The sequence below is a fragment of the Platalea leucorodia genome (genome assembly GCF_965183815.1).
Source record: "Platalea leucorodia genome assembly, chromosome: 4".
Taxonomy (NCBI): domain Eukaryota; kingdom Metazoa; phylum Chordata; class Aves; order Pelecaniformes; family Threskiornithidae; genus Platalea; species Platalea leucorodia.
This window is the reverse complement of record NC_138826.1, coordinates 2,371,145-2,393,837: the sequence shown is the minus strand read 5'-3', so window position 1 is coordinate 2,393,837 and position 22,693 is coordinate 2,371,145. Positions and strand designations below refer to the sequence as shown.

At 44.2% G+C, this 22,693-nt stretch overlaps 1 protein-coding gene across 1 annotated transcript in view; it reads left to right on the top strand.

Moving 5' to 3' along the window:
* The first annotated feature begins 16,985 nt into the window (after positions 1 to 16,985).
* MGMT (O-6-methylguanine-DNA methyltransferase) overlaps positions 16,986 to 22,693 on the top strand; it is a 170,787-nt gene continuing 165,079 nt past the window's right edge. The window contains exon 1 of the mRNA XM_082308116.1: positions 16,986 to 17,078. The gene's annotated coding sequence lies outside the window, so the exon portion shown is untranslated. The remainder of the gene's footprint in view (positions 17,079 to 22,693) is intronic.

The following is a 22,693-nucleotide window of genomic DNA, read 5'->3' as shown; positions in this document are numbered from 1 at the left end:
TAATAAGAGAGAGCTACAGTTTTATTCCAGTGATGGATCTCATAAAAAGTGCACATGGGAATAAAATAAAATGCATGTAAATGTAAACTCAAGCAGGTATCCTGATTCATCTGTAGCTGGTGACCTTTAAGTTCATGATGAAAAACAAATGTCAAGCTTTCAAAAGACAGGAGTATCCCTGGCTTTGCTGGGGATTTTGTATGCTATCGCGCAGACTGTATTAATTTAGTCTGGCATCAATAACCTTGAAATCAGGATTTTGCACTAAAAATCTAGTTTTATGTTTATTCAGAAAGCAAAGATAAAAGGCGACTTTATTTTAAGGGACCCTCCAGTGGCTACAGGGCAAACGTAATGTAACATTACTGATTTTGCCTACCTTGCTATTCAATGCTAGCTCCCATGGCAACAGATTTTATATGAATACAGAGAGTGTGATGAAGATCTCCCTTTATTTCGCACAGAGTTTAATTATGGGAAAGTCTCCTGTCTGCAGAGTTGTTCGGCATCCCTGAAACGGCAAACGCTCCTGGAAAGCCTTGGTCAGAACGAGCGGCGGGTCCCCAAGGCTGACCAGAGAAGGAGAGAAGGACCTCAGTTATCTGCTTTTGAAAACAGAAGAGACGTTGCATGTTTATACTGACACAAAAACTTCGAACAGATTAACAGGGGAATATCACATAATTGCTGAAGAAACAACATACGATCAATTAATTACTTCTGTAACTCTAACAAAAAATGCTTTTATGCTACCATTCTCTCCTCAATTAGTTGGTGAGCTGAGAGACAGTCAGTCTGAAGGTTTTACCTAAACACAGAAAGGAGACTAAAGCATTTAAATTGTTTTTTTCTCCTTTTTTGCCTTTTTTTTATTGTTGTAGTTGCGCTAACAGGCTTACCTGCTTTCTCTATATCCCCTTTATTCCAACTTATAAAGGGACACTCTTACCGTGATGAATCTCATGCCATATTTTTAAAGAAGCAAAAACCCACCCACATGTCAAAAAGAAAAACAAAAGCACTTAAAAAAATCACTGGTTTTAATCTAATTGAACATCAGCCAGGATTGTCCCTACTGCAGTTGTAGTGCTGTTAACATGCATAGCAAAGTGTCCCAGCAGGGGAAAAAAAATATTACAGACCGACGGGTAGTCACAGTTAAAGCTAGCGACAGCAAGAAATTGAAGACAATTAGGATGCACACCTTCCCTCCATGCAGCAACTTTGTCACCGCAAACTAAGTCAATTACAATTACAAATAACCCAGTTTTTCTCTTTGCCTGTAATTCATGCCTATCAAAATCAAAGGGAGCTTTGCCGCTGACTTCAGTGAGAAAAGGATTATCCCCTTAGTTTGCCTATTTGTATTAATTTGTACGGATTTTTGATCACTTTACAACTATATTTCTACCTTTCATTCTGCACAAAACGGTTGCATATTTAAGCGTTATGCCAAAAATATATTCTGTATTTCAAACACTTTTGTACTGATGTGGTGCTTCGCTGCAAACAGACGGAGTAAGGACTCTCCACCGAGGGCATCAGCCACGCCTCTCCGTTGTCGCCGTTGCAGTTCTTTGATGCACAGACACGCAATATCTTTTGAAACTGTGCAGGGTTGTCCAGTAACAATGGTGGAGTCATTCCACCAGCGCGTTGGGTTTTCTTTTTCTGACGGCACACGGACATGAAAGAAAACCTTATCTGCCTGCGAGAGCAAACACCGAGCTCGGATCCAAAGAGAGCTGCCCAAAGATACCACCACGGCTCCCTTCGGATGAGGGCTGTCACCGCGGCGAGAGCCAGCTCCGTCCATGGAGCACTGGCAGGGAGATGGGCTGGATGACCTAATAGCACTTTTCATCTCTGACTTCTGTTTCTACAATAGCCAGAGTTGACGGCCTCGGCGATCACAGGGTATTTCAAAGCAGAATGTGCAGTCTCTTACTGAACGCTGACAAATAACATTTAACTTGGAAAAATGCAAGCTAATATATCTAGGGAAAAATAATCTTAAACAAAGGTACCCGATGGTGAAAGGAAATCTGGCCAGAAGTAAAAGCAAAAGGAACACAAGAGTGATAAAAGCAGATTGTATATGAGTGACCAAAAGTTTTCAGAATTGTTTGAGGGCTTCTGACGATGCAGACGCCGACGTGCCACCTCGAGGAGAAGACGGGGCAGGAGGTTTCACCCACCCCCGGCCGGAGCGTACCTAAGTATGCTGCATGCAAACCTCAGCACCTTTGCTCACGCTCATTGCTATTCAGCTAATTCCTAGCATCAAATTCTCATTACTAGTAGGAACACGTGCATCAAAAGTCAGAAAAATTCAGCTCCTCATTCTTGGCCATTAATCTAAAAAGCAGCATCGTAGCGAGTTTAATCAGCTCTCTTAAAATTCCTTTCCCCTTAATTCTGTAAGTACTCATCTATTTTAGGCTCTTGATATAAAACCCACCAAATATTTGTGGGTAATTCCTGTACTTCTGCTTACTCTTGTAAGCCCAGAGGAATAGACAGCAGTAGACCTAGATCCCATTTTTAGCCTCCAGTTTCTATTTTGACACCGAACTTCCACTGAGTTGTTAAAAAAAAGGCATATAAGCATCTTTGTGGATAGTAACTCTCTTGGTTAAATCTCCCTTTAATCTTTCTTAACAAGTTTATCTCTCCCAAGATGTGATTGTTTTTATTGTTCTTTTTCCAAGGGTGCATATATATCTTCGTGCACACGGGATGCCTAAAAAATTTTAAAATCACTTCATTCAGATTAAAAAGGATCACAGAGAAATGCATTTAGGAAGGTATATTAAGCCCTCTTCTTTGAAAAAAATAAAGAAAAAAAAAAAAGGGTGAATTCTTCATCTCAATGAAGTCAATGTTAAGCCATCCCGTTGCACATCATCCAACTCCTCTCAAGACCGCAATATTTTGTGTCATTCTGCAAATTTTGACTGCATTTTGCTTCTACACTGTACTTGTCCTCACTGCTTTTCAGATTTCCTTGCTATTTAGGTCTTCTGAATGAAACATACGCTTTCAGAATATTCCATTCAGAAAATTGAATATTTTCAAGTGAAATTTCATTTTGTTTTTCTGTGCTTGCACTTTTAAAGCGAGTAGAGCCTGGGATTTTTCTTAATGCAAAATATATATATATTATGTTATATGAGGCACAGTGACGATTTTATTCCAGCGTAAATGTCATTCCCACATAGTAATTTCATTTGGACGAATAGAAGTTACTTTTTTTAGGTGTTTGCACCTAATATTAATGTTAAAATTTAGAATTATTTCATGGAAGGATAATGACAGAGCCCATTAACCGGCAGAGCAGGATTTACTAGTTTCCATTGGAAATACTACATCCCTCCTACTCTTGCCATACAGCTAGCTACCATTTCAGAACAAAATGAAGATTTTTATTTCATTTGAAAACGTCTAGAAATATGCACGTGAAAGTGAAGAAACATGCCCTTTTCCCCTTAACTATTTACCTACGAGCGTTGTTAGATAAATGCCACTCAGTATCCGAGGTCAGCTTAGGTTTGAACAGTGCTCCACATTCCTGAACTCCTTCCCAAATCTCGGGAAGGCAAAGAGAGGAAAACAAATAGCAGATGTGGGAATTGGGAAAAGGAAACGGTCATTTTTCCAGCGTGGGTCATGGAGAATAGATTAGTGAGTCCGGGATAGTTTAAACATGCTGGCACAAGCAAGAGAAGCTGGCCTTTGCCCAGGACAAACAGTGCCAAATTCGTGAGAGCGGGGAGTTTTGTGCATGCGGCCGATCGCCGGCTGCCAATTCCGCGTGGTTATCCACATGCCATGTGAGTGCCCCTGGCTCGCCTCCGCCCGCCTGCAACGTCTCCCCATCGCCCCTCGGGGCTGCTGCGGCCGCGGCGCTGGATGAACGGCTCCCGCCGAGGACAAAGCCAAGCCCAGGCTCCCGGTTGCGGGCGCACCTCTTGCACCCTGCGGAGCAAACAGGTCCTGCTTCCAGCACAGGCATACGGCTTAACGTTGGGATTGCAGCCTGGATCTGCGTCTTGGTAATTACAGGCACCGCTGCTTGCGGACTGATGGCATGAAGCCTGGCTCGGGAGAGCAAGGGCACGCTGGAAAGCATCGGGTGAATTCTGGGTAGAGACCTGATTTCATTTTTATGTTTTATTGATACAGTAGCATCTGATGCCACTTTAGGTCGTGATAAATCTAGGGGATAGTAATTTAGTTCAGTAACTCTGAACCGAACAGGAATAGTAATTACTCCCCAGCACCTTCTTAGACTCGTGCAATATTTGAGCCACACTCCTACCGAGGGCAGACGCGGCCAGACTAATGCCGTGAAAGTGAAAATACAGCTCTGGACACATGAAAAGTGGCCATGAAAAGCTCCGGTGGACGCAGAGACCACCCAGCCACCGCACGACGAATGAGATGTCATCCATGGTATCCCACAGCTCAGGATGTTATTCTTGTGCAGTCCGCAATCAATTTTGTCTGTACAAAATGACTACACTCACGTTTTTTGGGTCTCCGGGAAATCTTTGTTCAAATTGAAGATGGTTTTCTAACAGGCTCCGCTCTTTACCCAATTTTCCAGCTGAGTTGACTGAGGCACAGGCAGGTCAAAAGGCTTACCCAAGGTCAGGGAGTGAATCAATGAGTTGGGTCAGATTAGATCTCAGCCTGTTCTTCGCTTTTCATCCTTTACTGTTACTGCTAGATCACCATTAGAACCAGGTTAACAAAAATGTCATGGATGTGCTTTAAAAATATATATTTTTAAACTTGTTATCCCAATAAGAATTAAGTTCTTTAGATAGCACGCGATGTAAGATTAGGTTTCAAGAGGTTAGGCCTTTACTGCAAGGAATTCAATATCCAGCACAATGTACAATCACCAGCAGGAGAAATATTTTTACTACTGTATAAAAATAATAAAAATGCAGAAAAGCAAAATTCACAGATCAAATGCTGAAGTCCTCACTCAGGTCAAGTTCTGCCTGGCTTTAATTGTATTTTGCCTTGGGAAAAGGCTTCAGATCTGGTCATAAATTAGTATGCTGATCCCATGGCCTGAATGGTGTTTTATTTACTTATTCCCTGAAATACGCCGTAGAATTCAAGCAGCAGTTAAACTACAAAGAATTGCTCACCCAACTCTGAAGGAACTATGGTATTTTTGAGAATAATGTTGGGCTACCTCTTCCAACCAACCACTATGTAAATTAGTATGAATTGACCAAAAAAGCCCATTTCCCCTCAAGGGATATGTGTGTTTCCTGAGCTTAGGTGCCGAGAGGCACCCAAAGCACTGGATTTTCCAAAAACTGTCTTCCCAGGAGGGCAGGGGAGCGGAGGGACGGGTTCCCCAGGGAGGCTGTGCCATCCCCATCCTCGAAGGTTTCAAGACCCGCTGGGGGAAAGCCCGGAGCAGCCAGGTCTGGCCCCAGAGCTGGAGACCTCCTCCAATCCAGCCTGGACGATTTCACGGTCCTACAGCATCACTCTATGTTGTCCTTTTCAGGACAAATTTTTTAAGACCACTTCAGGGGCAATTTGTGCAGCCCCCAGCCACCCCTCTGTGCTGCAAGCTCCTCCCTCGCCAGCTCCCTTGACGCATGAAGACGTGGTACAGAGAAAGTGGAATATAACTTTTTTCACAGCTGTTACTACATAAATAAAACACAGAACATGTTAATCAAACTGTGTTCCTTTTTTCTTCATTCACTTCTATGCTACCAAAACACAGACGTCGTCTTCTGGGCTTTTTGCTTTATAGACAATGGGAAAAGACTGCTTTGGAAAGTCTTGTCAGGAATTTTATTTTCCCGATTTTAGGATTCTGATGGGCTCGATCGCAGACGCACTCAAAACTCTTGGCAAAGTTCAGCAGTGAGGAAGCTGCATCTCATCGGTTCTCATCTGCAGATCAAAGCAATTCACTGGCAACATGAAAAGACTGTATTTAAAAACTGACAGGATACCCTTAAAAAAAATTAAAAGAACAAGCTTAAAAATTCTGGGAAGAATGCATTTTGAGTTTCAAGCAAAATAAAACATCTGAAAAGCAGTATTAAAAATATCCTTAGACTCCAGAGAAACATTTGTATTTGCCCAGTGTTGAAACAATATACTATCAAAATGATCTCGACTCCACGTTCCAGATCAGTATAAAACTTCAACCATTATACTGGGTTAAACTATGCTGATTTTCCTCTTGCACTTGTATAAAGGCCAGTTAAAGCTAAAAACGGGCAGGGGATGACAGTGATTTGAAGGAGGCGTCCTGAGAGCAGAACTGAAGTTAGGAACTTTCTAAACAAGAGTTGCAAACACAGGAGGCAGAGCAGGGGTTCACTGGCTCCTTCTGGTTCCTCGCACCTTACAGCACTATTAGAAATATAAATGCTACCTCTCTTTTGACTAGCACACCTCCTTTCTTATTCCTCAGGCTTGCTCCGGAGTTGCCTTTGCCTACGTCTCGTTTTTGTCAGAAGTGGGAGCACGAGGAGGTTTCAGCAGATGCCTGACCTTTTCAGGGTCTGCATTTTTACCTTTACCATCCAGGGACTTGCTTATGCTTGAAATCTGCTGCAGGTTAACTTGAATTATTTCATGTTAAGGTGCTTAATGTCACAAACAATTTTTTTTTCTCCTCTTGCAGGTCAGTTGGCATTTTAATGTGTATTATTAGACCGATTTCAAAAGCTGAACACGGAATAGATTTGCCAGCACCATGGGAGCAGCCCCACCCCAGCTGCACATCTGCCGCCGGCACCGCACAGGGGTTTGCTGACCGGGGCATCAGCCTCTCACCTCAGCTCACGGACTACTGTCTCGGGACCATTTTGGAGGGATGCCACCTCCCAGTAAGTGCGGGAACCCAGCCAGGCCCAGCGCACCCCGGCCGGGGGACGTCCCAGCCCCGCTCCATCACAGCCCCGGTTACGCAGCGGGCTCCTCTGCTCCGATCCCGGACGTCAGCACCAGCTGAGAACAGGCATGGATACAGGCCAAAGTGAATTTTACCCATTCTTATACTTACAAAATACTTTTACATATTTTTATAATTTCTATATTCTATACTTAGGCTGCTGTTTGAATGGGGAGCTGAACCCAGACCCAAGCCAAGGCCCCTGTGAGGGTCAGGAACCCTGGGCATGCCCTAACACCATTATGAGACAATTCATGCTATATAGATACTGCAAAGGAAAAAGAAGATAAGCATTTTCACACCCCTTTAGATTACTGCAGAATTCTACTTACCTCACAGTGGACATTGTATTTTTATACAAATGTTAATAAACGACACCAGAAGTAAAGGCAGTGCCCCAGTTTAGCACTGAAGTTGCACATCGATGCAGCGGAACAGGGTGCCTTCTTTTATTCGTACTGCTACTTGGCAAGGAGCTGCATTTCTTCCTGCCTTTCCCTTTGCCTTTCTAATCCCTCAGGGAAACACTCTTTAAATATGCTTTCTTTAGAGAAGTATGTATGGAGCTACTAGCCTGTCTTTGCTAAGGCACCCTACTACCAGCAGTTTATTTACGTCCTTAACTAGGACGTTATTAATCATTTCTCTAACTTGTCAAAACAGCAATTCCTTGTCCCTTTTCTTTCACTCCAAAACAAGAAAAGGCAGATTTTATTGTCACTAAAATGAATGCTGTGGCTGGACAATGAAGTTGTTGATCTCTAGTTCCTTTTTCAACATGATGATTACAAGCAGGACTGAACATTAACTGGAAACTTGTCCAAATTATGTTGGAGAAAACGATGCTCAAAAAAAGAAAGAAAAAGAAAAAGAAGGCAGTAAAGACTGATCAAGGGAATAGAGAAAAAGACAGGGATAGGGTCTCACAAGCACAACTGATAAGAACGCTGCAGCGGCAAACAGCTCTCCTGGAGAACATACTGATGCTGGATGGCATCAGAGCTTTATATCAAGTACTTCTGCACCAACTTCAAAGCAGTATTTCCCTGAAACAGGTAATTTTCCCAACATTTGGTGACAACAGACAACAAAGAAAATGAAGATCGTTCTCCTTTCTGCCTCTCCTGCAAAGAACAATTTGTTCCATCACACTACAGTCCATTATAACAGATAGTATACACCACGTACACAAGTTCACAATACTGAAGGGGACAAAATAATCTGCACTTTCAGATTATAACAAAAATTATCTGTGATTGATAATCTTTGTTTGTGTATATAGCCTTCTTGGATTTTGCATGGCTTGCAGTGCGCTTATATATTTGTGTCCTCAAAACCAAAGGACGAGCGCTGTTCAGTGACTGCCATACCTTACAAACCTGCACGGCTCTCCTTGCTCTCACAAGTCCCTGCTGTTGGGGGAACCTCAGCACCTTCCCCTTCGTGTACCATACAGCTATCCTAAAGTTCATGCTTTTGTAGAAAGAAAAAAGGCCATTTTAATCTGGGAACAGCAATTTATCTCATATAACTGATCTTTTATGATCAAATGACCTGATATCAAGCTCAGTGAAATCAGTGAGTCTTCTCATCAGCTTCAAACCACATTTTACATGGCCAATGATTTCTCTGAAGAAAACTGTGACTCTTCAAACTCCATATGCACGCCTACTCCTGTTAAAACCAACGGGACAGTAGCCACCATTTACCTGGCAATACGGCACATACTTGCCCACAAGGTTCATCAGCAAAGACTAATTTTCTAACTGAAGAGCGCAATACAGTCCTGAGATGCCTGCGCTGCTCTGGCTGAGCTGGGTCGGGTGTCAGAGCAGGCAGCGGGCAGGCTGCCTGCGCAGCAAGGGGACACGGCAGCGTGGGTCGGGCGAGACCCGCGGGGTGAGCTGCAGCTCACAAGCGGCTCCCCGGGGAAGGGGTGGCCCTCGCTGAGTTTTCTTCAGGGTCCTCAGCTCCGCTCTTTCCAAGCCCCAGCAGCCAAACCACGAGGACAGGATGGGAGAACGTAGCATCATCTGCAGAACGGCCAAATGCACACGATGTGATCCCCAAATATCCCAAGCTTTCCCTTGCAGGCTCCCCTCAGGCAGCTGTATGGAGTTCAAGCTTGGGCCTTGGCTGCTCTCGGCCGGTTGGGACTGAGCCGTTTCATCAGCGCTGGGTATCGAGGTTCAGACCCCAGGCTCGAGCTCCTGGGTCACCAGTCGTCTTGGCAATGGAGGTCCAACACTGACCCTCCAGTCTCCTAAGGGGCTCTTTGCTTTCCCTCAGCTGCCCAAGCACACAACCACTTGTCATCAGATTTTCATGAAAGCACAAGGACAAGGCAAAAATGTGAGCGACCACAGGTAGAACTAGTCTATGCTTTGTGCCTGCTTCTCTGCTGTACATTCATTTCTGCTGTGCTGATTGCGCTGCTCCCATCCATTTCTAGCACACCGATGCTAAAGCACACGGGCAACCCAGGGAAACTGGATTCCTTCAATGTAGACACTCTCCACAACATAACGGACATATTTCTACCTGTAGAGAGTAATTCAATATTAACAGTTTTGACTGTTCGTCAGCGGCTACGTGATGAGGTTTGCTAGCACTCTGAAGATTACACAAGGTTGGAGTTATACACACAGTTTATAAAATCACACGGAGTTCATACATTTTACATAGACAGGCTCCCTAAAGTGTCACACCGCATTTTAGCATCTGAACTTACTGTGATTCAGTAAAAGAATCCTGCTTCTCTGCAAGGGATCTTGGGCTCTGCAACCTCCTACACATGCATATATCATCCCTGACTTCCAAAAGAGTACTGTTGGCTTGAGGGACAGAGGTGTACCTCCTATAATGGTATATACTACATTCTGCAGCAACCTTTCTTCTCATATTTCAGAGTTGAAAAAGGCCTGTCAAAAAGGGGCTATTATGAAAGGGAATTTGAAGACATTCATAAACATCTAGACAGAAAATTGCATTTTCAATATGAGAACCTCAATAGTTAAGGCTACATTTGGGAGATCACTATGGCCCTCTTATTTTCTGCTTACGCTGTCAAAGTTTGAATTCATGTTGGGTTTTTGAGCAATTCAAACAAAGGATACTTTCATAAACATCCATTTCATAAACTACAGCATATCTAATTCTTTGGGTTCTGAAGGCTGAGCTGAATGTAGTGTTTGTAGTCTACTGAGAATATGTCTGGAAAACATAAAACAATCTACTAGCTAAGTTACAAAGCTGTTGACATAGGGAATGAAAATGGAAATTCTGTAGTAGTCTCCTACATCCACAGTTTTACGCTATACTTTGCCTGATGTTAGTTGATTGGTGCAGTATATCTTGATGTTAGTATCCCATTTCAGAAATGCTCTGACATTATCTATTTGGCAGTTTGAAAAATAGTATCAAACTCCCAATGCATTTGGGCGCACGTTTCAACACAGCAATCATAATATCCATTTCCATTGATGCAAGAGGCAGGTTAGCACCAACTTCAAGTGGATTCATTCCTAAGACTACAATATGCGATTCTACAAAACGCACACACGCGCATGCGCGCGCGCAGCCCCGCACATGCACACACAGCTTGGTTAGAAAGACCAAAAGGAATTAACTTGATTTAATTTCCAGTGCCTCCCAGTAAACACACAGGTTCATTTGGGAGCAAGTTTGCCCCTACAAAGTAATTGATGCCATGAGTTCTGTGAATGCAATGGCACAGAGAATTGTTGGCAACCTCACCTGCCCATGGCATAGGAAAGAACGCAAGGAGGAATCTCCATGAAGAAAAAAAAAGAATTATTAAGGTTATTTTTCAAATAACAGGATGATTACAAAGATGGGCACATCTCTCAACAGGCTACAATAACCCGATCACTTGAAGGATGTGTTCTATTGCAAATATTCTTAATATGTCAATAGGAAAAAGTATATGCTGTAAATTTTGCTGTAATAATTATTGGAAATGCTTGAGCCTTGCTGGAATTTGGCAATAGCTGCAAAAGCTCCACTAAATATAGGACTCCAGGCACACTTAATTTAACAGGAGATTTATCAGTGGCCTTATTGACCCAAAATTCTTCTTATTTAATATTTATAAGCCTTTTTACCACACAAATTTCTCTGTAGCATAACAGATAAAATTTATACTGGTTAGCTTCACCAAATATTGTCAAAGCATTTTCCAACAACTTCTGGAATAGAGCAGCCGGGAGATAACTAAACCAACTGAAGTAGGGCATATGAAACACCATAACTTTTTATGGTTTTGCCCTAAAGAAAATGAAACCAATCTCTGCTAATATCCCTTTCATTTACACGGTTTGCTGCTAGATTTCCCTAAAGGCATTAGTGGCTGGCAAACAACTCCCAGCACCTTGATTACAGGAAATCATATTTCTCCCAATGCCAAGCTTCTTCATAAGCACTGAAAATGGTTTGCCTACTAAAATACATTTTCTTAACTTACCAGTAATTCTACACCTCGAACCACCCAATTTCCTTCCTCTCCCAGCGCAGGAACCAGTTGTATTCCTGCTCAATACATCCGGACTCCCAGCTTACTTTTTGGTTTTTTAATAGAGATGAGTCCATGCTTCCACATTTGAAAGTGGAATCAAACAAGCACGGAGAATGTTTTGGGGGAAGAGGGAGAGAAAAAGTTTTATTAGCGGGGATTACAAACTATTTCAAAGATGATGGCAATTTAAAACTTGCGGATCTTCATCAGAATTCCCTTGAATTTCAAGAGTTGTGGAGATTAACTGCAGAAACCCAGACTGTTCCCATTTTTATGCAAGGAAGACGCTCTCCTCTTACTGAAGCAGCAGTGTTCTTTAATAATCTCAGTTCCATTGGAAATGATGTGCCATCACCACTGATTCTTATAGGTCTCCACATTTTGCTGCAAACAGGCCTTCAAACCTCCAATCTGCTCCTACCCAGACTGAAGAACGAGCCCCAGAAAATCACACTTCTTCAGGACTACCCCTCAGACCTCTTTCCTTACAGACAGATCATATCCCACATCATCAAAATTTAACTCTTTTTAAAGTTCCCAGAAACACTTACACTCACATACCCATCCAGACATACGATCCACTTCCCAGTGACCCAGGTGTGCGCTTCTCACCATTTCGCACCGATTAAAATATATGGGCACACTCCCATAATGTGCTGCAAACAAAAGTCTGGTATAAGAGATTATTTCTATTATTAAAAACCTATTTTGAAAGCAGATTCAGAGTGCTTTTCACATACACACACACACACTGTCCTTCAGGGCCAATTAAAGCACAAAACGTGCCCAGATCAAATAGCTAGCTCTGTATTGACATGAACTTTCCAGATTTAAATTTGCAGGACACAGCCCCGCTGTTGAGAAAATGCAAGCGTCTTGGCAAACAAAATCACAGTTTCTGGTTTCATTCAGCCTTTTTTTTTTTTTTTTTTCCTGGTGATTATAAATGTGAAAAGCAAGACTTATTTACTTGTTCAAGTGAAATCATACAAGGTTACATTGCTGCACTTATTCACAGCTGAGGAGGTTCATGCGGAGAGGTCACCGGAGCATAGGAAGTGATCGAGGCCAGATTCTGACTCAGTAAGGCACAGACACACAAAGGCAGAAATATATTATGCCTGTGCTCCAATCTGACAATTTTCTCTGGGGGGAAATTAAAGAACTACAAGTGAGGTCCAAATCACAGTGATTTTCAATACTACATCTTCCCTGAGACTCCATCTGTTTCTCTCTGAAGCTAGCAAGAGGGTAGTTACAGCTCCAGTGCCCAAGCCTCCCTTCCCCAGCAGATGTTGCAGAAAGTAGACGCTTTCAGAGGTTAGTCCTTAACAAGGAATTTAATCCAGGCTGAAATATTTGCGAATTCACATCTCAAGGCCTTTAATAAAACCCTTTTTTAGTTTTCCATCCCACCCCATTACTTTCCGTGACCCTGAAGTTCACGTATTAGTCTAAGCCTTGGTTTACTTGGAAGCAAATTCGCGTGCTGTCACTAGAAGGGCATTTTGCACTCCACTGCAGACAGATGCTCCAGTCCCGGGAAAATACTATCCTGTACCTGAAAACGCCACGTTAGATGAACAGTGCCTTATAAGCAACAGACTTAATAACAAATAAAGTAAAGAACTGAAAGAAAATGCCTTGAATGAAAAGCAAAGACATGGGACATGACTTGAAAATCATTTCAGAAATTTTGTATCGGTGTTATGAAAATCTCCCCATAAGCTTTAGGATTGGTGAACTGGGCTGGATGTGTCATAACCCAATGCTGGAAACTCCTAGGCAGAAAATGCACACCTCGTGGCCCTCACGCCGAATTTAACAGAGAAGTTTGAGGAGGTATACCAGCTACAGTAGTAGGAGCAGGCCTAAATACATGAAAAAGGGTGTATATATATATATGTGTGCGTGTATATATATATATGTGTGTGTGTGTTCTGTTGACACCGATGTCATTGACCAGTGATACCTCTAATTAGGAACTGTCTCCTCAGGCTTGGTCTTGCTGTTAAAGGGCAGATTAGGGGGAAATTCAAAAGTTAAGTGGTTGAAATTATAATGGCGCTTACTTAAAGTAACAAAGAGGAAAATCTGGACAGCGAAAGGATTACAGGAGATTTGAATAAGAAGTTCGTAATTCTGAGGGCAGAGTGCAAACCCCCCAGGAGGACCCTTTGTACCCCACTTGCTAACAGAAGTATATGACACTGAATTAAGTTACAAGGCAGTACAGCTAGAAGCAGCGCAGGGAAACGCTTCTTTATATTGCAAACAGCCAACTTGTGCGTTCACCAACACGCTAGGTTTTAAGAAAGTCTGGGTATTTTACTTTCCCTATTCAAACCTGTTGTAATGCAAACTAAAATCATATTAACCCATTTTCATGCTTCAGGCAATAAGGAGATCATCTCGGGAGAGGAGTCAGAAAAGATTAATACATATTTTGGGGAGGTTTCCACTTAAAAGTTTCACGAACTGGCTACTTTTCAGAAAAGGGTATCAGGACAGAGAGATTTCATTCAGTTGAGCACTGTTTCTCTTTAATCTGGCATTCTAATATTTTCAAAATAAACTAAATTTATTTTTAAGGATAAAATACCAGACTGAAATTTCCAAAGTGCTTAAAATGGTACACTAACATTCACTAATACTTGGGAGATATCTTCAGTTCTGTCACTTGAAACTATTGCAAACATCCTACTTTACCCTTTCTCTTGCCACTCACTACTCGCAGGGTAGGTGCAGGCAGAATCCGACTCGCTCCGCCTGAACTCATCCCAGGTCAGATGCGGAGAGAAGCGTACGGCAAAGACAGAACTTCCCGCATTAGGCAGCTACAGACACCTTCCCGTCGCGGCTCAGCTCTACCCAGCTCAGAGCAGAGGCAAGGGGAGCTTAGGGCTACTTGCACTTGCTACACGGATGTCCCTGAGAATCTCCTACTTATTTTAAGGTTGCATACGTCTATAAGTATTTATTTATATAATGACGGCATGTATTCAGGGTGGGAAAGCAGTCCTTCAGGGACTTCACTGCTAATCGAGTTTTCTTTTTAAGCAGCACTACTGCCAGTGCTAACGTCTACCATGGCCACACTGGTCAGGTTGCTCCTTCTCAGACAGAAGAATCCAGACCAACCTGCGAGGCTGATCTTTCTATCAATACCTTGAAGGATGAAAAGGCAGAAAAAGAACCGACAATCATTTCGAAAAGGAAGATTGCGGAGAGAGGTTTTCAGAACAGTTGGTTTATAAACATGTTTTGGTTTGGGCTTTTTTTGCCAAGCAGCAGATCCACCTCTTATTGCAGAAATCTCCACCTTCCTTCCTTTTAATTCACATCATGACACTGGATTTTAAGATGTCTGAGAAAGAAAAAAATAAAAATCAGGGGCTGAGAAGCTTGATATTTACATTTTAAAATGATGACTCTCTCTAGGGTATCCCATCCAGTCCAGAGCTTACTGATGTGAAGAGATCTTTCATTTGGAGATGAGATGGTCACGTAAGTCATTGCACTTGCACGGGGCATGCGATGGCACTACCTTTTCATTGACCGTTAATCCGGGCTTCAGTAGAACTACTGAAAAGCTTTATTTTCTCTTGTCACCTTACAGCATCACACAGTTACACAGCAGCCTGAATCCTCTGTTCGCCAACAGCTACTGAAAAGCTAAGTCAGAGAGATGAACTCTGAATGCAAACAAAAGAAAACATGAACCAGAAGCCTGTAATTGGTTGTAATTTATTACAAACATGGAATAGCTTTTCAGATGTTTTTTCTTTATTGTGATATCATTTCTTTGCTGCTTTAAATGAAATTCCCTTGATAAGCTGTTCCTATCAGGAGATCTGAATTTGATTTATCATTGTGAAACTACTTATATTAATTGTAATTCATCCTTCACAGATCACACAGATTCACAGATTACTTCTATCTTGTTCAAAATCGGTAGGTTTGCAGGTTGCAATTAGCAGGCTGGTGTGGAAGATCTGGGCATTTTTATTATCTCAGAACGATTTCAACGGTGACTTTTGGCCAATGCTTTGCCTAGGTAGATAGTAAAGAAAGTAAGAGAGGGTGGTAAACATTCCTTGCTTACGTTTCCTTGAGAGACTCAAGGTTAACGGCGCAGGAAGCGAAAGGGAAAACTAGGTGTCATGTCAAAAAATACTGCTAAAACCAGCAGGAGCCTCTCAGTGCTATTACACAGCAGTGTGAGTCGTTGCCCGTTGCTGAGTTTGCACCAAGTGCAACTATTGCAAAGGTACTTTCAACTGCACCGGGGAAACTTCCGCATTTTGGACCAGATTTTGTAATTTTTTCGAATCAGATTTAACAGGCCTTAACTAGATGCCATTTTATTTAGCGTTCATTCCCTATGAACAAAGGATTTCCAGAATTCTGTAATTTTTTTAAAAATTGTTCTGATCTTTCCCAAGTGGCTTCCTCCATTTTGTGATACCTTCTGAGTCACACAACATGACTAATAAAATTGCTGCTGCTGTAACTCAGATTAAGATTCAGACAGTGAAAGATTCTCTGGCTTGAAAATTAGTGGTTTCTCGTTGCAAACTTTACTGGCACCTTTTGTCCTGTTTTTTTATGACCTCAAATAAACCTCACCCTACGGTCTCCTTTCCTCTGACATTAACTCCCTTATCAACTCCCTTATTAACTCCATGTCTCCTCTTTTAGGAACTGAATTTGCCAAACGCTTGCCCCTCTGCGAACTCTGGTCTAATTCCCTGTCCCCACCCTTACTCCTCACTTTGCCAATGGGTGGAAAAGGCCGATTCCCCGACGCTGCCAGTCTTTGCCTGTTGCCCTTCATCATCCCTCCTGCCCCAAAGCACGAGCAGAATAATAGACCTAGATAATTTTAAACACCACATGCAGCTGTAAGACCTGCATTTTGCTTCCCTATGCGGTAGATTTTGGTCAGCAGCCACCTGTATTTCACTGCCTAAAGGAAGAACGAAGGTGCACGGCCACCACAGGGGCTCAGCACCGTGGGGGCTCCCACTCCTCCTGCTTTGCGGCCCGTTATTCTGTGACGGGCTTTTGCAGAAATCCACTTTTCTGACCACCTGTGTGGCCTGGAGTAGCCGCCCGGCTCCGACCCGGGGAGCCGTGGGAGGAGGCCCGCCCGCCGGCCGCAGCTGGGCTGCATGACCCCGGGCGAGCTGCCCCTCCTTGCCCCGGCCATATAAGCAGGGCGAGGGGGCTGGGGTGCCCCCCGCAGCCCGGCACGGAGCAGCCCCGCGCAGCCAGGTAGGAGGCCCTGCGGAAGGGCCGGGCAGGGCGCACCGCACGCTCGGGGCTGGGGCCGAGCCGAGGCCGCGGGGCCGGCCCGGCCCTGCTCGGGCCGCTTCCCTCGCCCGCCCGCTTCCCTCGGCCGCCCGGCGCGGGTTTCCGGGCCCCGGGGGCGGCCGGGCGGCTCCGCCCCGGCGGCGCGGCGCCTCCCCCGCCGCGGCCCGGCAGGAACAGCCCCCTCCGTGGCGCCGGGCTCGCTGCGGCTGCCGGCGCCGGGGACGCTCCGGCGGCCTCTCCGCCGCCCTCCCTCCTCCTCCTCCTCCTCCTCCTCGCGGGCAGGTGCGCGGGCGGGCCGGGGAGCCGCGGGGCTCCGGGCCCGGCGGGGCGGGCTCGGCCTGGGCAGCGCGGCCGCCTCATGGCGGGGAGGGCGGGCGGGGAGATGGCGGCGGGCTGGGGCCGGCGGGAGACGCCGCCCGGCCGGGCCTGGGAGCAGGGCCGCTCCCGGGCAGGGGCCCTGCGTCCCCCTGAGCAGCTGTGGCGGGGCCGAGCGGCCGCAGCCCCTTCGTGCCTCCGCGCTGAGCCCGTAGTCGGGCTTAGCCGGCCGAGCGGCGGGGGCTCCCTCGCTCCCCGGTGTCCCCGTTCACTGACACCTGCAGGCCCTCGGAGGGGAAGCACCCCTGCTGTGGCCCAGGCCTTTCCCAGCAGCGCGGGCACCAGGCCCCGGTGTCGGGAGTCTTCCCTGCAGGGGAGTGTTGGTTGTAAAGCTTAACCCGGGCTGGTAGCGAGCTGCCCTAGGCGCTGGTCCTGCCCCAGCAGCTCGCCAAACCCTTTCCCTGCCCGGGGACGCGGTGCTGTGGCTGCTGTGGTGCATTGGTTTCCATTGGGATCCTGGCAGCAGCCTGTGGTCAGATCAGATTAGCGTGAAACTGCACTAAAGTAATGCGTGTCAAATTGATATTAACATAAAAATGTCCTTTTGCCATTGACCCAAAAGCCAAGCTCTGCAACTGTTTGTAAAATAAGTACGATATTGTAACTGAACACAATTTCTAAAGTTAAGTAAATGTAAAGAATGATTTTTTTTTTCCCCCCAACTCCCAAATAAACCTGTTACTGAGTTGTATGGTATTTTTGTGTAATGGAGCTCTTATTAAATGGCAAGGTGCAGTCTCTACAGCGTTTCACATAGGAAAGCCTTCCATTTTATAAATGGGGGCATAACATTTAGTTTGGAAATGACTGTCACGGCATAACTGTTGTGTCCAGGCTTGTGCTCCCCCTGGGCAGAGGACAAGGGTTGTCTTCTGGAGGGGTCTGTTCAGATGACAGGGATCCCTTGTGAACCTGATGAAGGTTTTGGCCTCCAAGCCCTGCCTGTCTCCCTAATGCACGGGGGACCAAAACTGGCGGCGTAGGAGCTCCCCCTCCCTGAACTGCTGCCGTGGCCTTTGGTCTTCCCTCGCTTGCATGGAAATGCAGCTTAAGCGGAGCCACGACAGGGGATCTCCCGTCGCATTACGATGCCTCCCTGCCTGGTGATGTGGAAGCCCACAGATGGTCTGGTGAGACAAAAGTCTCCTCTAGCAGCTCTGTTCCCCTGCCTGTGCACGGGCACCCCTTCGGAAAGGTCTCCGTGGGAAGAAGCGAGCCTTTACATTTGCCCCTTGTGTCAAGACCTGAAGGGTTAGCGAACGTGGGACAGCCTGGCTCTGGTTCTTAGGCTAGCGCTTGCAACCTCAGAACAGAATCATAGGTACCACAGAATATCTTGTTTTAAACCCAAGTTATTTCTTCAGGTCTTAATTTTGGGTTGGGGCTTCTGCCCTCTTGAACAGGTCCCCCTCCCCTCTCTGAATTGATCCATCATTTAAGTTCCTTAACGCGTGTTTGACTGCTATGATGCTTGCAAAGCTTATTGCCCCTGGGGCAAAAACCCACTCCTGTAGTGCAGGATACTTCTGTCTAAAAACATCCAGTTAGGTGAAATTTGCCAAGTTGTTTATTTGTTTTCTTACGAATGTTTTGTCAGCCTGTAACAATTTTTCCAAGTGAAAAGTTTTGTTTGCTTTTGTTTTCAAACAGAAATGTTACAAATGTGGACAGTTCTACCGAAAGCCTCAAGCTTCAAAGGAAAAAAGATGTAGCCATGTGAGCTTGCAAGGTGGCTTTAGCAATTCCTATCTGCATTCTGATCCATGACAAGTTAATTACACCAATTACACCAGCAACTGAACAGAAGCTCTATAGGAAACTGTTGTAGTTATATTGCAACTTGTGTTACCGTGACTACTTTATCTCTTGATAACTCCGTAATTAACTTGTCACTACTGTTTAATGCTTAACGTATGTAGAGAATCAGTTAATGGCATCACTAAAGGGATAGTAGCCTGAAGGAGAAGCTCGTGCCCTTTGGGAAGGTTATCGGGGTTTCCTTGAGTGGCTAATTTAAGGACTTGTGCAGAAAAAGTATTAAGTTTGTTACGGGAAGTGTGGATAAGGTGGAAAGGCTGCACCAGGGAAACTATGTTTAAACTGACTTTGGTGACAGGGGAAACTGTTAGGAGAAACAGTAATGCAGAAAATCCGAAGGGGAACATGTCAAAGACATGGATGACTGTTTTTGTAGTGTTCTTTTCCCATGCAATTAGGGTTTTGGAGGAGCGAGAACAACTGCTGTTTATGAATTGAGCCTGCTCCTGTACAAACCGGTGCATAATTTTCCAGTGAGCCCTGTCCTCAACCTCTGGTACCGAGGTGACATCCTCACTTGTGGTGACTGAAAGGTGGTTGCAGCAGCGAGGGTCATTCTGGTGATGGTGCTGCAAGAGCTTTGTGAGAACAAATTGTAGGTCCTGATTTGTTGGGGTGTTTAACATCAGCCTCCAGACTAGTGAGCCATTCTGCCTGGGGTGCAGCTGACCTAAATTCAACTTCTTTTCTGCAAAGAACACAGCAAAAAAAGCCTCGCTGCTCGTGGTAGTTGTTAACATCTCTCATTTTGTATTTCACAGAACAATATGTTAAATTCCGAATGTGTGAAACTTCTGAATACATCCTGAAGGCATTAGTATGCAGTCTAACGCTTTTAAAGATTTCCTGCGTTAGAATAATTTCCTGTTTGTAACACCAGTGAAGTCAGCCAGTGCCTAAGCCGGTCTGTATTGCCCATTCCCAGAAGTTGTCGGGTGAGGCTGAATGCACATCCCACCAATTGCATAACTCGTAAAAGCGAGCACTTGTTAAATCTATTTGTTTTTATTATGGACATCGATCTGCCAGTCGCAATAATGCATTTATGGACATTTTTCTGCAAGCACAGCGCTGGTGGCAGTTTTTACTGACAAATTGAGTCATACGGACAGTAGTTCAAAATACGCTTACTTTATTGACGGATTGTGCAATTCTCTAGTTTACAGAGTGTTCATAAGATATCTGGACTGGTGAAGAGAATGTAACTAATGGGAAAACGTAGGACAAAGTTTTAATTTCAGGAGGCTTGAAATCCTTGAGGTAGTGACAGGTTTCAGCGTGTGTCTTGGCTGGTTTTGTGAACTTTAACTTCTTCATTAATGCCGTGATAAAAAAGCAAAAGGCCTCGTTTGGTGTCCTTACTGCAGACTTCCAGTTCTTGAGTTTCTTCCCTCTGCTGATAGCTGTGAAGGTTGCTGTGTTACAGATCTGTGCTGGCCCGGGCTTCAGTTGTTCTAAGTTATCTGAAGGTGTCATGAGCGAAACCTTCCTGATGCAAGAAAAAAAATTCCGTGTTAAATTTTGTCTCCTATAAAGCTAACATTATCACCCGGCACAGGTGTGTTTGGGCCAGCACTAACTTAAACATACAGCTGGAGGAACAACCAAACTGTAAAACCAGACCAAACCTCTATTAAAGTATTTTCCAGAAATGCAAAATGCAATTTTAAAACGGATGATCTACTTGTGTGGTCCAGACTACTGTCTAAAAAAGTCAAATGTACTTGAATGTCAATAAAGCTTGTGTGGCTTTGGAGTTTTATGGAAGTTGAGTAATCGTGAAAGTTTTTCTTTGGAAATATGTTACCGGTTTGATGCTTTTTGCCAATCCTTTTTCAAGTTGTTTCTTTATTTACTATTTTATACCAGCAGAGCAAAAGCACCCTGTCCGGATGTTTGTCAGGATTATCTGCTATCTATTTTGATTTATATTGTGCCAAATTAAATGGTGTAAATCATTTCAGGTATCTTTTCAAGTCACTTGTAAAATTTGGACATGCAGCTGAAATTCTCCCCATTGCAACGGAGGTTCTGGAAGTGATTAAAAACGCTTATCTCCGAACAAGTCCCCTTTAATCTCAAGGAGGAAGAGGGGAGTTGATTGATGCAAAGATGCTGACTTCCCCTCTGCTTTCCAAGTGAAACGGCAGTAAAAGAGCCCTGCTGATGGGGGGCTGTAGTCTTGAGCAGCTTGGCAAAGGGGAATAAAAGAATAATTCTGCCTCTCCCAAAGCAGGAGCTGATGGCATCCAGAGAGGGGGCGGGTGTCTGTTCAGGTCGCACTCTGTGTTCGCTACCCAGCATGTAGCTGAGCTGTGGGTCTTGGAATAAGCAGCTGGGGATGCTGGGCCTGGGCTCAGGAGCTAGCTTTTATTAGAAATCCCACTTCTGACTCGGGAAGTTCGAATCCCACTTTTTGGGGGGGAATGGTGGTATACCAGTAAAAATCACTGCATGCTTTGCCTTGTTTTTGTAGTACTCGGTAGCTACGTGCTGTTGAAGATGGGATACTGAAGAGATGGGCTTACCTGATGGGTGCATTTCAGGATTTAATTATTATTCAAATACCACTTTTCAGTGTGTTATGATCAGATTAATAAAATCTAATGAAATTTCAGTAAAGTAGTATATATTAGCAGCACAGCCCACTCTGAAAGCAGATTTGTTTTGTTTTCTGAATGATGCCATCTACATGCTCGAAGTGCAAATTTAACTCCCTCCAGGTAACTCGGCATTAGCAGATAGCAAGTATTAGTGCCGCCTTGTGAATGTTGCTGCTGTATAATCATCACTCAATAAAATTTAAATTATCTGACTGCCTTAGATCAGTCAGTACAGTGCAAACAATAACATTATCTTTGGTTGTTTGTACATTCAAGTACGCAGAAGGTCTGTTAATTACTTAAACTTTTTAATAAACACCTAAAGTATCCTTAAGGCTGTGTTAAAAGATGAAATTCTGTTTTGCATGTAAAAACCACAAGGCGGAATGTACAGCATCTAAAAATACATGTGAAACGCACAAACTTGCTTTGGCAGCCGTGGGCTGGCGATGTTGACAGTGCATTTGTAGACTGTCAGCAGTGTCCTGGAGAAACAATTTACACAACTTCGTTTTCCCTTCATCTTGCTCCATTGAAATTTAGCATGATCAAATATCATGGAGTGGGAAGGGTGGGGAGAAAAGGGAGATCCCTTGCACACCAGAAATACCTCTGGTTATTTGCTAACTTCAGTCTGTGAAGTACCAAGATTTTGGGTTGGTTGATGGAGAAATGAGATTGACTTTATTCAAACTGGCCACAGTTTTTTTTTTTCTTTTTTCCCTGGAAATATAAGTGAATTAGTTGGGTTTGTATCTTACTTAGAGTGGGTGTGGGTTGTTACCTCCTTTTAGCTTTGAGGCTTAGGTAGTTGGATGGACGGCTTGTCTGGAAGGACAAGTTGAGTCTGTAGCCAGTGTTGGGCTTTCAGAAAGTGAAACTGAGGCCCAAAAAGGCAAAGTGCTTAACCTGAGAGAAGCTTTTTTAATAAATGCTTGTGTTTGTTTCTTTTTAAATAGCAGAATAATACTGTTTTCTTTTCACCAGTTACATGAGTCACATGTCGGTGAATGCACCTTGTTTTATATTATTGGTGATGCACATGGCCTGGATTTGAATGCTTTTCAGTTTTCTTTTTGTGCAGCTATATTTGATTCCATA